At 51.7% G+C, this 14,536-nt stretch overlaps 1 long non-coding RNA gene across 2 annotated transcripts; it reads right to left on the bottom strand.

Moving 5' to 3' along the window:
• Positions 1–643: 643 nt before the first annotated feature.
• LOC140619155 (uncharacterized) lies at positions 644–13,030 on the bottom strand. 2 transcript variants are annotated; one of them, XR_012019085.1, is made up of 6 exons: positions 12,547–13,030; positions 10,813–11,093; positions 8,373–10,347; positions 7,889–8,142; positions 6,113–6,552; positions 644–1,024 (listed from the first exon to the last, which is right to left on the bottom strand). It is a non-coding gene; the product is annotated as an uncharacterized lncRNA (long non-coding RNA). The 2 variants fall into 2 exon arrangements; XR_012019086.1 differs by lacking the exon at positions 12,547–13,030 and adding an exon at positions 11,223–11,578.
• Positions 13,031–14,536: the final 1,506 nt, after the last annotated feature.

Here is a 14,536-nt window from a genome sequence, read left to right as displayed (position 1 = left end):
GAAAGAAGGTATTCTCAAGAACAGCATGGTGCTGTTCTCCAGAAACAGAGGCAATCTTTTAGGGCTCAGCATGTGAAACCCATGACATACTGCACCAAAGCTGATATTCTGATCGAGAATTTTGTATTTAGGAAGCTAGATGAAGTATCAAGCCTCAGGAAACCAGAGAAGCCTTCGTATGTTGCTCAGCTCATGTGTTATATTTGAATGAAACCTTGACACACGGCCGCTTTCACCAAAAACTCAAAAGGTGGGACTCTGTAACTTTTCTTAGTAATGTTCTCGTTTCTTGAGACCATTGTTGATGGCTTCTTCCAAACGTGTACTTGTCCCACTCCAGGGATAGTTCTTGGAGATGAGCAAGCACTTCTTCTAAAGCCATCGGCTCATCAGCTCTAAGGACCCCAGACCCTGTGATTCTCAAGCTTTCCCCATCCATCGGCCACCGTGCCCACCTTCTGCTGCTATAAAAAATAATCACTAATGGGAAATACTGGTGCTGTCGATATAGGAACATTTTGTGAAATATCATAAATAAACCATTACTTCATGCCAGTACCAGAGGTGTAGAAATTAATGTAAACATTATTTTATCAAGGGCATTAACATAATAAGAGTGGGATGATTCACTGTCCCCCTGAAAGGCTATGGCACTGCTTCATGGCCCACATCTTGGTGTCACAGCACAGATTTTATTTCAGCACCCTCTGTGGTAATCCCCAGAACTGGGACCTCCAGAGACACTTGCATTGTGCACGAAGATGTTCCTGCCATTATTTTGGGGAGTAGCAGAGAATTAAAGAGAAACCAGATGTGCACAAGTGGTCAGCCAGCGTGCCTGGGCATTAGGTGGTAGCACAGGGTGCTGAGGGGTCGACGGCCATGCTCCACATGCTCCCAGGAAAAGCCACCAGGACGGCCAAGTTCAGCAGGAAGAAGCCAGGAGCCAAACGGCAAGCAGAGCCTGATTGGATTTGTATAGAACAACAAGGGTACGTTTGTTTGCTTGTGTGAATATTCAGAGCTGAAAAACAGAAGGACACAGAGAAATGTTAATAATGTTTGTGGGACAGGAAGTGGAAGTGAGTGTGGGGAGAACAGGAGGTCTCAGTGGGTAGAATGTCTCATTCTCTGTGTGTCCTGCTACTCTTGTGTATGGATCATTTCAATCATACCAAAATATGATTTATAAGTGGTAGAAAACCCTATAATATTTTATAAAAATAATATTCAAAGAAACTGACCACAGACTGGGTACTATTTCATATTCATGAATTACTGATAATGGTTTAGACTACAACAGCCTTGTGGCACATCTCAAGGAAAATGGTCATCTTTGAGGCACACATACTGAAGTGCGTGCAGGTAAAATAATATGATATGCAGTTATGAAAACTGCATCTCTATTCCTACATCTAAAATACAACATTTGGAATTGTTATATACATATTGTTAAAGTATTTCAAATAAACAAGCAAAATTCTGTGAGGTTTCCTCAGGAAAGCGCATGGGGATTCCAAAGTCATTCAGAAACCAGGGGCATGGAGTATGAGGTCCAAGGGTGTGGGGGGCTCATGCTCCATCTCTGGGGGCCATTTCTGCCTCAGATCCAGCCTTGGGGTTCATTGCAGATTGCAGGCCCTGCGTGGTCACAGTATTTGAGTTCTTGAAAGAAACTAGGCGTGCATTTGTCCTTTCTGATGGCTGAGTAATATGCCCACCATTTACTTTGACATGGATGGAACTGGAGGGTATCATACTGAATGAAATAAGTCAATCAGAGAAGGACAATCATCATATGGTTTCACTCATATGGGAAATATAAGAAATAGTGAAAGGGATTATAGGGGAAAGGAGGGGAACTAAGTGGGAAAAATTAGAGAGGGAGACAAACTTCCTAACTCTGAGAGACTCCTAACTCTGGGAAACGAACAAGACATAGTGGAAAGGGAGGTGGGCGGGGGGGTTGGGGTGATTGGGTGACGGGCACTGAGGAGGGCACTTGATGGGATGAGCACTGGGTGTTATACTATATGTTTGAAAATTGAATTTAAATTTAAAAAATTAAAATAAAAAACTAGTCTTGCAAATAGGGGGTTTGCCTGGGGCTGGCAAGCAAGGTGCCTGGGCTGCTGGATTTAGGGAACCCACGCTCTGAGGGCCAATCAGACCCTTAAAGACACTCAGACCTGGCACCGCTGGAGGTGATATGTCCCTGGCTTCTGATGCCTCCACTAGTCAGGCCCTTTCTCCTCATATTCAAATATGACCCCTAATGTAATTGTATGTGTGTGGGTGCGCGTGTGTGTGTGCAGTGAAGGAGAATGTATCTGAGGACCACTAGGCCCATGGGCGGCCAGCGTGATTTCTAAGCTCAAATTGTTGCTGTGGAGGGGCCCTTCCCTGCTTGCAGGCAAATGAGATCCCAACAGTAAGCGGCAGAGTGCTCAGAACCATGCAGGTGGTGGAAACCAAGCCCATCAATCCCATAACCAGAGGCTGGAGGGAAGGTCGCTTGAAAGGTGTCAAGGTTGATTTGCACATATGTCAAAGTCTCTCTAAATTGCACTTCCTCTATAAATATTTTGTTCAATAGAAAGGGATTCTTGGGATCCCTGGGTGGCGCAGCGGTTTGGCGCCTGCCTTTGGCCCAGGGTGCGATCCTGGAGACCCGGGATCGAATCCCACGTCGGGCTCCCGGTGCATGGAGCCTGCTTCTCCCTCTGCCTGTGTCTCTGCCTCTCTCTCTCTCTCTGTGACTATCATAAATAAAAAAAAAAAAAAAAATTAAAAAAAAAAAAAAAAAAAAAAAGAAAGGGATTCTTGCTGGCTCAGAGACACCTGCCCAGCCAAGTCACTCATGTTGGAACCTCCTCATGGGGCTAAGGACTTTCTCAGACATTTTTAAATATAAGCAGGGAGCATGGTGCTTATTTCACAGGTGAAATACTGTGTATTCCTCTCCTCTAAGCTCAGAGCTGAAATGCCTAGGCTTTGTCATGATAAATCTCAGAGCAGAAAGCTCTGGGAGGAGGGGGCAGAGAAGTGATGTGTGAGCCCGAGCAGCAGCGGGAGATGGTAACACAGGGCTCTGGGAGCAAGTGGGCAAAGGAGGGAGCAAAGCCAGGGCACAAGATGCTGCATCGGGCTCTGGCGGGGTGGCTGTGTGGATGCCACTCACCGTGTCGTGCCTGAGCAGGCGCATTCTGGGTAGTGAGGTGCCACCGTGCAGGACAGAGATGGACCTTTTTATCACAGATTAGAATCTACTGGGGCTGCAGAAACTAAACACGTCAATAAAGACATGAGCAGCATCTCTCCAGAAGGGCAGAGAGCTGTGAAGAAACAGAAAGGGGGCTCCCAGGGAATGGTTAGCAGCAGGGGCAGCCGGGGACCAGGTAGCCAGAGCAAGGTCTGGATCCGAGGACAGGGACCCACGGCCAGCACTGCCCTCTTAGTAATTGCCACGCGTGTAACCAGCAAGAGAGGTTCTCTGGTGCATGGGGCATGGGCAACCCACAAACCCTCCTGCACGCTGGCGCCCTCATCCCTTTCTGCGCTCGCTACTTATGTCTAGTCTCATTTTTGTGCTTTAGTGCTTCCTCAGCTAGCCTGTTTTAGTGCTTTTCTTCGGCAATGAAAAGATTAGGGCTTAAGCAGATTGCCACGTTTGGGGCAAGGTTATGAGAACAACGAAATCTGGGCTTGATGCCCCCATGAGATGAGCCGGCAACAGTGTGAACGATGTGACACCAGAGCAGCAGAAAACCTGCCTCGTGGAAACACGGAGGGGCTTCTAGAGGCTCCACCAGGTGGCTTTCCGTCTTCTTCCCGTCTTTAACTTCAGGCAGGATAATGCGGTGGGAGGAGCCACTCTGGAAAGGTGGGGAAGCCTTCCACCCCCAGGCTGCTGGAGGAAGAGGTTCCTGCTGCGACACTTGAAAGCCCAATAGACATGTCTGAATTTATAATACACTCTTGAAGTGCTCATTCATAGTCCTGAAGGCAGTTTCAAAGCCACGGAGAGGATGCATGATGTGGGACCGGCTTAGGTGCTGGGAAGGGTGTCTGGGGGGCTGTCAGGACAAGAGCACTAACTGCACTGCTTGGAAAAAGGCGCCAATAGCTAAAATGCTACCACTTAATTCTATTTGGCAAATATTTGCTGTGTGCTGTCCATAGAGCACAGATCTAGGAAGGGCAGGAGGTGATACACAGGGCCTGTGACAATGCGTGGTATGAGCTGGGAGGAGCACGGGTATCCCTCCCGTTCACTCCGCACATGTGTGTGTGTGGGGGGGGTGGGGGGACGCTGCTGTGTGCAGGGTTCTCTGTTGAGAGCAGAGAAGACAGGTGCCCCGTAGCCATGAGGCCAGCCACATCGCAGAGAGGGCTGTGCTGCCAGGCTTTGTCAGGAGTGACATCATATAAGCAGAAAATTGGGAAAGAACAAGGTGTAAGAAGGGTAGGAATATGGGCAATGTTGTGGGATGTACTACTGCAGGGGACAAGGTGGGTGGGCTGGGGTCCAGGAAGCTCTTTTGGGAAAACCATGCATGACATAGCAGGTCACAGAAGAGGACCAGGTGGGGCTAGGAGGAAATTCATTCTGTTAACTTCACCTGGAAAGCTACCGATTGCCTGCCATGAGCCAGGCACAGTCTGTCCCTGGGGGATAGGAGCCCACACACCTGCTCCGTGAGCTCACGTTCTCTGAAGCACAGTGCCAACTCCAAGATGGGGGTGAGCATGCAGGATATGAGTGGTAAGGTGCTAAGCGACAAGGAAGGCAACAAGGAAATGCCGTTAGGTATTACCTTTCCATATAAGACGGCAAGGAGAAGCCAGTGAGCAGGTGGGATTGAAGTAAAGCCCTAAAGGAAGCTGTGATATGAATCCTGGCCAGGTCAAAGAGAAGACTGCTCCAGGACGTCAGACCAGACAATGCAAGGGTCCTGAGGCAGGGACAACCTGGCAGGTCCTACAAAGTGGCCAAGTGCAGCTGGAGCAGGATGAATGTGAGGGTGATAGCACAGCATCTCTGGCTGCCACTGGGGCAACAGACAAGGGCTGTTGGGGTGGTGGCAGGAGGGACACTAGCCACGAGGCCACTGCAGTCAAGCGGGTGAGAAATGCAGACAGCTCACAATGTGTGTGCAAGCATGAGGTTGGGGACAAGTGCCAAATATGTTGACCATATTTTGACAGATTGGCTGGTCAGGTGGATGTGGGATTTGATGTCAAGAATGAGTCTGGGTGTTTGGGGTGGACCAGCCAACTCCTGACAGGTTACCATGCCCCCCAGGGGAGTGACAGGTGTGAGGGTCAGAGCAGGAGCGGAGGAAATGAGAGTTCACACCTTGTAGACCAAAGGAGGGGAAGAAGCAAAGCTGCCAAGGGGTGCGTAGAGTGTACACAGGACTCCCGGCTCCCTGGAAATCACAAGGAGGGGCGAGTGGTGGGGTGAGGTCCGAGAGGGATGCCACCCACGGCATTCATGCATCCAGGTGTGGCTGACGGTAGCTGTGCCAGCGTTCTAGGGTGCCACTGAGGGAATCCCAAGTCTCCTTCCCTCTGAGGCATCGTCAGTTGTAAGACCTGCCATTATTTTATGTTCATTCAAGAAATAAATTAGGCTGATGCTTACATTATGGAATGGTGCTGTTTTATCCCTTGGAATTTGCATCGTATGCATATTGTGTGCATCCAAGGTAGACTCTGGATTCATACCACACAGCTCTCTGTGCTTGCAAGAGGCAAAGCACACACAGAATAAATCTGTTTGCAAACTTCTGCATTCAGACTCTGACTCTTCTGAAACATTCTGAGGCCAGAATCATCACTGTTCAGGTTTTCCCATACACTTGGGGACAACAGGTGGTCATAAGCCATGGATGATGCTGCCTGCCTCTCTCTCTCTCTCTCTCTCTCTCTCTCTCTCTCCCTTTCTAATAATCTCACCTATATTCAGAGAATTTTCAGGCTATCCTGAGAAGTTCAGTGAACTGAAGTTATGGTATCTTCTTATAAGTACACTTCTGTTGGACACAGAATACATCAAAACACTGCAAAACACATGCTGATCACAGAAATGTTAATGCAAACAACACACCTTTTGGAACCAATGGCATGTGGTTGGATCGAATGCCCAGCAGCAGTGTCCAGGCCAACAAGGGGACAAGGTGTTCAGAAGAAACGTGTGTACTCAAACGGGCAAGTCTAGGAGCTGTGTTCTGGATAAATGTCTCAGTAAACCATGCCCACAAGGTGCCGAGTGCAAGCTCGCAGACCTCGGTGACCTGCACCAAGCGCTGGTGGCTCCCTGGAGTGGTGGTTGAGGGTTAAATGGCCTTGCTTGGGGACCTGGCCGTGCCTTCTCCCATGTAAAGGGTCGGCTGGCCATGGCTCCGTGGGTCTCACCCCCAGTAGGCGTGCGTTCTCACGTTGACTGCGCAAGCAGAGTGCAGACCCACAGGCCTGTCGTGGGTCAGAAGGAGCGCTGTCCCGTGTCTCCCATCCTGCCGTCCATAGCAGGTCCCGCCAGCCTAGACTCTAGAGGTAAAGAAGGAAACGCCATTCACTGAGAGGAGTTGTGTGCTTCTGCGCCAAAGGGAGTGGATGCGTGGGTGGAGAAGCTCGGGGCCTCGGTTCCAACATGCCCCAGGCAAGCCTGCCGAGCACTCATCCCCAGAAACACAGTATGAGCTCACAAGGGGAGTGGGGTGTGGTCAGACTTGCAAGGTTTGCAGGGGTGTCAGGCTCAGGGTGCGTCCCCTGGTGAGGGTGGCCAGGTTCAAGGGGAGCTAGATGGGGTCTGGGGTTCCCGCCAGGACAGTCGGAGGGGCTGCCCACAGGCTGCTGGAACCCCCCGGGACTGCCAGGGGGCTCGGCTGGTAGAGCATGCAGCTCCCACAGCTGTCATAACAAAGGAGCACACTCTGGAAAAAGAGAAACTTGAGCTCGCACAGTTCCAGAGGCCAGAAGTGAGAAAGCTAGGGTCAGAGGTGCCCTGCCTTCTCTGAAGGCACGAACAAGGGATCTGTGGCAGGCCCGAAGCCCAGCTCCTGGCGGTTGCCTGCCACCCCTGGCTTTCCCAGCCCACAGACACACGCTGGGCACAGTGAGCACTGGAGACCCCTGGCACCGCCCCCACGGGGTCCTGCGGTCTCTCCCCCCTTCTGAGAGGACACAGTCACTTTGGATGTAGGGCCCCTTCCTTCAAGCAGTGTGAGCTCATTATAACTCATTACATCTGCAAAAAAACCCTTTCACACTAAGATTGCATTCTGAGGTTCCAGGGAAACACAGATTCGGGGGGGCCAGTGTTCACCCCAGTGCAGAGAGGAAGGTTGAGTCAATCTTCCACATGTCAGGGAGTGGGAGGGACTGAAGGGAGCTTGGTAGATGGCAGAGGTGCAAGGGGAGAGAACCTAGCCAGATGGTGTGGGCCACGTGCTGCGGGCACCAGGCTTGGTGGCCTCCACATCCTCCCTCCTCACTGGCTTGGCTCAAACTACTAATGGGAACCCTCCTACGCCTTCATCCCATCACGCTGGTGAGCTCAAGGAGCCCCAGGACCTTGGGGCTGGCAGCTTCTCTGTGCCACCCGTCTGTGCCCACCCAGTCCCTGCTCTCCCTGTTCTGCCACGATGGTGTTCCTGACCCGCCCTTGGTCCTGGGCCATCGCTGCTGGATGCAGGCCGCAGCCCAGGCTCCCTGGCAGCCTCCAGGCATGCTTACTGCCCAGGGGACAGCAGTACACATCAAAGGAGTATGAAATTTCACCCGGGAGCAAAGAGCAGTGGTCGGAGCTGGCAATGGGGACCTGGGGATATGCAGATACCCCACAGTCACCAGGCTTCACCTCCCAAAGACAGGGCTCCCTCACCTGTGTGTCCAAGGGGCTGCTTGAGGAGTGGGACCAACTTCATAGCTGCTGTCCTATGCAGCTCGAAACAGGAGTGCAGAAGGGATGCCTGGGACAAGTATATCTGGTTCCCTCTTTCTCTTTACAGAGAGTGTTTTCCTGTGACTTTCATTATTCACCATGTCTGTTGAAGTAGTCCTCGAATCCATAAACAGTCTGCAAACAATAGTTCGGCTTGATGGATTCCAGCAAAAGGAGAAAGCAACCAGTGTGTCCTAGAAATTTTAAATCCTTGTTTGCACACAAAGCAGAGCTGGCGAACATTCGCCATATGCTTGTCAAAGGTGGGATAATGAACTAGTGTCCCCGCCCAGAGATGGCCAGTCCTCAGCCCCCAGAGCCAGTGGGTCAGTGGGGTCATAGAGGGCATTGCGGTGGGAGTCACCTGGCCCCAGGATCTCCCAAGTGGGCCCCATGGGATCTCTCACAGCCCATCTGACCCTACCTGCACCTCCATCTGCCTCCCATTCTCTGGATCATTCTGAGGCAAATCCTAGACATCATAATTTTTTACTCATAAATACTTCAGAGTGTATCTGTAAAAGATAAGGACCGTGATACCATCATGTTAATAGACAGTAAGACCTTGATAACACCAACAACCCACCTGTGTTCAAATTTCCAGTTGTCTCATGGACGTCGTGTGGAGTCCAGCCACATTTGCGTGCTTTTATTTTTTTAAATTTTACACGTGTTGATTTAAATCAGGAGCCAAAGCAGTGCCACACTCTTGTCCTGGGAGTGATATCCCTAAACCTCCTTTAATCTTCGGAGACTCCCCACTTTCCTCATCTGCATGCGTGGGAGAATCCAGTTTCTGTGTCTGGCGGAGCTTCCTGGTGTAGGCTCACCAATCCCGTCTGCAATGGCCATGTTACTACTCTTCATCTTGTGTGGTCCTAGAAGTCGGAATCCAGGTCACCAGGCTCAAAGGGGGGGGATGTGGGTTTTGGGCAAGAGCTGCAGGGTGGAGGCAGGGTGAGGCAGGGAGCACATGACGCTGGTGCCAGGGGTCGTCATGCATGAAGCCTGGACCCATGACTCCAGCAGCCAGGGCTGCACAATGCTGCTATTCTGTTCCTTCTATTCTTATTCATCTGTTTGGTGAAAGAACTCTACCAAGAGAAGTTTCCCCTCAACTATCCTTGGTTATGCCTTGCCAACATTTTCAGAATAGTGTTTTGATGGACACACATCAGCCACCCGTGTAAGGTTTGCTGTGTGTAGGGGGCTGAGGCCTGTGAGTCTCCAGGGCCCCACGGGGATCCTGACAGATCACTCACCAGCCTTGGTCAAGCACTCAGACACAGTCCGCCTCTGGCTGAGGCAAAGGAGCGCCATCCTCTTGAATGCTCTCTGCTTCCAGACTTCTGGCTTGAGGCCCCTCAACATCTCCACACTGGATTGTGTTGAACCATGTCCCTGTCTCCCCAAATTCCAGTGATGGAGAGCCAATACCCAATACTGAGTTAAGATGAGGTCACAAGGGTGGGCCATAATCCAGGATATTTGCTGTCCTCAGGAGAAGAGACGGCTTGGACACAGATACATACTTGAACAGACCTCCCCCATCTCTGCTGTCATGTTCCTGAGGCAACCCCAAAGGTGGCCGGTACCCAGCTGAAGCTGGAGAGAGGTCTGGATGCTCAGAGCCATTGGATGGGGCTGCCCCCCGTACACGGTCAAATGTCTGCTGACCATTAGTTTCCCCCTGACTGCTGCTATTCATGCGCTTGCTGCAGCTCATGCTTGGCTAGCACTTTGCTTCTGCAAGTCATTCAATAGTTTTAATCCAACAAATGTATATCGAGATCATATGTCAGATGCTGCTAGGGATAATGGATTGAAAGGGGAAATAAATTGTGTCCTCTGCCCCCACGTTGCTCACAGACCGGTTGAGACATAGATTTTTAGCAGGTAAATATATCACGTGGTCACTGACACTGATGAGCATTCACATTTGCACTAAGAACGGCAATGAACTCAATCTGGGAAGGAGAGTTTGGTGAATTGCGTGGGTAGAAGATGGAGAAGAAGGAGGTCAAGTCTCCAGGGTCTGCAGCTCAGGAGCTCGTGTGGACAGAGGTGCCACCCCCATGGTGAAGACATGGGAGGAAGTGGCCTCAGAGGCAGATTTGCAGGACATCCAGGTGGGGGGCTCTGGCAGAAACTGTGGTACCCTAGCTTGGGGCGCATGGGGACAGCCTTGATGCAGCCTTGGAATGAGCCTATGACCAAGGATGGAGCCCCAGGGACAACAATTCTTAAGATCATTCTTTTAATTGACAACATATTAAGCTGGGCAGCAATGTTGTTTGGACACTTCAGAGGCTTCCCTGTTGGTTTCCCATGTCAGCTCATGGTCAGTTAGGGGGGTATGAAGTGAAACTCCGTGGTCTCAGCACAGCTCCTGAATGAAACTGGAAGAGGAGAGGAGTCAGCAGTGATTGCCATGAGTTGCCTGGTTTTGCTTTGTTTCCCTCATATTCCCTTCCAATGCCAGAATAGGAGTCCTATATTAATGAGCTTACCGCGCCCCCCCGACCATCTCCAGCATCCCACTCAAGAAAGCAATGGCCTTGCTGTGCAAGTGCAAGCTCAAGACAGACCTTGCATCCTCATCCCTCAGACGCCCTGCTAGAAGGACCTCCTACCGGTAACCCCCGCAGTGCCGAGCCAAAGCTAAGGACAGGAGCACTCAGAGAGGGTAGGGACGTGAGCTTTGGAAGTAGACAGGGCTGAACTATAATTCCATTTCCATCCCTGGCCAGTCCAGATTCCACATTTGCAAAATGAAGAGGATCACAGGGATTTCATGTTCTCGCAATTAGATTAGATCATGCCCAGCCCCAAGCACCTGCTTCTTGCCCTATTTATACACTCACTGTCAACACCAGCTTGCTTCTTTCAGTTTACCCAAAGCGGCAACAGGAGTTGTACAACACCAAAGAAGTGTCCATGAACTTGAGAATTGGTCCGAGATATTTGCTGACCTCCCAAACACGAAACTCCCAAAGGAAAGACCAAACGTGACTCCCTTCGTCTTGTGTTCATCAGCAGAAATGCGCAGGTCATCATCAGAGTGACACCTTGCTTCGTGCACTCGAAAGTCCGCATAGTGTAAATGGTGTTTGTATCCATATCACAGTGTCTGATGCTTAGAAATCTGTCAGATAAAATTATTTGGAAGTGAGGAAAGCGGAGGCACGTCTTCTCTTGTCGCAGCTCCACCATCCTCAGCCTACTAGAATAAACATTTAACATGCAGGAGCTCCATGTGAGCCGCCCAACCTACCAACTAAGATTCTTCACGGAAACCGCACACACTCGCAAACTGCACAGAAGAGTGGTCGTGGTGCAGGAGAAACTACACGCCTGGTTTTGGGGTGGTGGAATGGTGGGGAAACAGAGGGAGGGAGTGCCATGAGGACAGGCGGCCCAGGCAGCTCAGCTGGAGGTGGAGGGGGCTGCGCCACAGGGCAGGAAAGGCCCTGAGAATAGCTGAGCACGCACTGTGGTATGTGACATCATATGCTCCATCAGTATTTGAAGGCATAGAGGGAAAAAGCCAGGTTTTCTTTGGACCGTATTGTGTAAACTGAGCCCTATTCCTGGGCCAGGATGCAGGTGTGGGATTTTGCTTATTCAGAATCAAAGATGATGAATTTGATTGTGCAGTGACCACACCACAGGAGACCATGACTGCATCCCCCTCGGGCCATCCCCAGACACTCCAAGAGACCAGGAAGGGGATCTCCTGGGTGAGAAGTCTGTCTCTGCTGTTTGGGCACTCTGGGAGTGGGCAGGAGGTGCCAGCTGAGGCTCTGCTTGGAATCCAGAGAGAAGGTGGAGCGCACAGGCCAGGGAGCGGCACATCGGGATGGAGACCCAGGTGGGGCTGGCCTAGTGCTCCTATAGCTGCTGGGAGACATGTGGGAGGATGGCAGGGACACTTACATCAGGTAAGTACCTGAAGCCCCCTCCAGACTGCAAGCATTCGGTGGGCAGAGCGGGGCTCTGGGAAAGGCTTCTCTTGAGGCTGGAACCACAGGCAGGTACCAGCAACAGTGCCAACACTCCAGTGGCCTCTTGGTTGAACTAAAATACAGCCCTTGGCAGGGCCGTCACGCCCTCACTGAGCGGACCCCCAGGCGGTTATGGTGACCACGGGCCTGGTTTGCCCAGAAAACAGGACCTTTGGAACTCAGACTGAGATAGTCACCCGCCCATGAGCACCGCCCCTCGTGCTCACTGTGCGAAGACACTGGGGTTTTTGGAACACCTGGCCTTGCGCTTTGGCCCCGATCCCTCTTTGTTGGCAACAGTCTCAGCCTGTCCTCCCAGTGCTGACCTGATTCTTGTCATCCTGGTCTCACTTGCAATGCCAAGTGAAGCCTTCCTGGCTGCCCCCTCTGCTCCCGCTCTGTTTTCCCTTTATCACAGGGGTCACCTCTGTCAGGAGGGATTTATTTGGGTGTTTCTCTAGGAGGAAAACTGTTTGAACTCCATTCAGTGAATGCAAACAGGGGAGACGGGGAGCACACAGACCAGGAGCTGCTGCCCCAGGACACCTTCTGCTTGCCGGCACACCCACACCCCATGTCATTATGTGAACGCACCTGCTGAGGCACATGAGTGGGGTGTTCAGGTACCACCTCTCCTGGGTGTCCCTGTGGCTCCTCTCTCCCCCGCAGGTTCCCTGCTTCCCATTCCACCCTCTTCGTAGCTGTTGTTTGTTTCGGAAACAGGCTTTCTGAGACTGACACCCAGGGCTGCATTTTCCAACAGTGCCTCCGTCCCTTCTATTGTGCGCGGCCCTCTCTGCATGCTGGCTTCCGAGGCTGTACCACCGTCCTCGTCTTTCACCGGCTGTCCTTCTGTCTGTCCTCCTCAGAGAGTGTGGTCTCCGTGCTGCTGCCACCTGGGTCTCAGGCCAAAAGCAGTGTTGCTTAGCTTTAAAAGCTTCTATCAATCCTTTTCCCCCTTTTAAATAGGCTTCAATCTTTTCAGAGTAGTTGTAGGTTTGCAGCAAAACTGGGGGGAAGGCACAGAGATTCTCCAAGTTCCCTTGCCCCCACATGAGCAGCCTCCTGACTGCCAATATCCACACCAGGGAGACGTTTGTCACAATTGTGACCCTGCACTGATGCGTCTCCAGCACCAGAGTCTAGGGATGACATTAAGGTTTGCTTTTGGTGTTGAATGTTCTGTGGGTTTGGGCGAATGTCCATCATGCATCCACCTGGTGTGAGTTAGCACACAGAGTCCTCTCACTGCCCTAAAGCCCCCAAGCTCCGGCTGTTCACCCCTCCCCACAGGACCCTGGCCACCACCCACCTCTCTCACTGGCTCCATCACTGTGCCTTTTCCAGAACGCCACAGAGCTGGAATCACACGGCGACATCCTCCATGGCGTCTCTTCCTTGCTCATTTCTCACATCCTCTGTCCTCCCCCCACATCTAGAAGCATCCGCAGCCAGCACAGGGCGCACACAGGCTGCCGTGTCTATCGAGCAGTCACGGAGCAAAAGGAGAAACACAAGACAGCAGTCTGACCCAAAGGTCTGTTTCGGGGGCCCTTCCCCTTCCTACCTCCCAGTCCTCGCTGGAGGGGCCTCCCCTGAAGACCCTGCCTCCCCCACGGGCCCCCCATCAAGTCTCATAAAAATATCAAACGAGAAAGTAAAATCTCCCCCTGTTTTTCAAAAGCAAAACTTTAACGAGTGGTCTTTGATCCACAAATGTAATTAGCATTAGAATCGGAGATAGAATGGATGTTTGTCTAAAAGCATTAATTTAATTCCTGGCCCAGTTTTTTCTCTTATCAGAGCTCTCATTCTAACGGTGCCCGTGGCAGAATCAGAAATCAGAGGGAAGGAACAAGTGGCTCTCCATGCAGCAGGAGCACAAATAAAAACTCCACTGAAAATACTTTCAGAATCAAGGTGCGTGGAGTGGCTCAGAGAAGCTGGTCTGCCATGCACGCGTGTCACAAGCCCACCCACGCGGCCCAGACGTGCGCTCTCACCCACACTCGGCGGGGGCTCAGGCCTCACCTGCCGTTTGCCTGGAAGTTTCTCGCACTGAGATTCAGGAGCTGCTGATGTCATGTGGCATTACAGGTGCAGTTGTAAAGGTCCGGTGAGGTTTTGGGGAATGAGGAATGCTTTCTCTCATTCCAGGTGGAAGAGACGTGGATTTAAATTCTCCCAGGCCCCGGCTGTGGCTGTAAGCATACCCAGGCTGCGTCCCTAAGCCGCCACAGGCCGGGTCTCAAACAGCCGGAGGCTGAAGCCCGAGACCCAGGCGTCAGCCGTCGGCTGAGGTGGCTTCCTCTGAGGCCTCTCCTCTGAGGCCATGCAGACGGCTGCCTTCTCCCAGTGTCCTCACACGGTCGTCCCTCCCCGTAAGCCTGTGTCCTAATCTCTTCCTACACCTAGTCCTTCGGGATGAGAGCCATGCTAACGGCCTCTGCTTATCTCAGCCACCTCTTCAAAGACTTCATCTCCAAACAGGGCTCCCCTGCGAGGTGCTGGGGGTTGGGACACCCACAGTGCAGTCTGGGGCCCTTTCAGCCCACAACAAGACTCAGAGGCTCGTCTCACCAGC

The sequence above is a fragment of the Canis lupus genome, chromosome 27, assembly GCF_048164855.1.
Source record: "Canis lupus baileyi chromosome 27, mCanLup2.hap1, whole genome shotgun sequence".
Taxonomy (NCBI): domain Eukaryota; kingdom Metazoa; phylum Chordata; class Mammalia; order Carnivora; family Canidae; genus Canis; species Canis lupus.
This window is presented reverse-complemented; position numbering and strand designations above follow the sequence as displayed.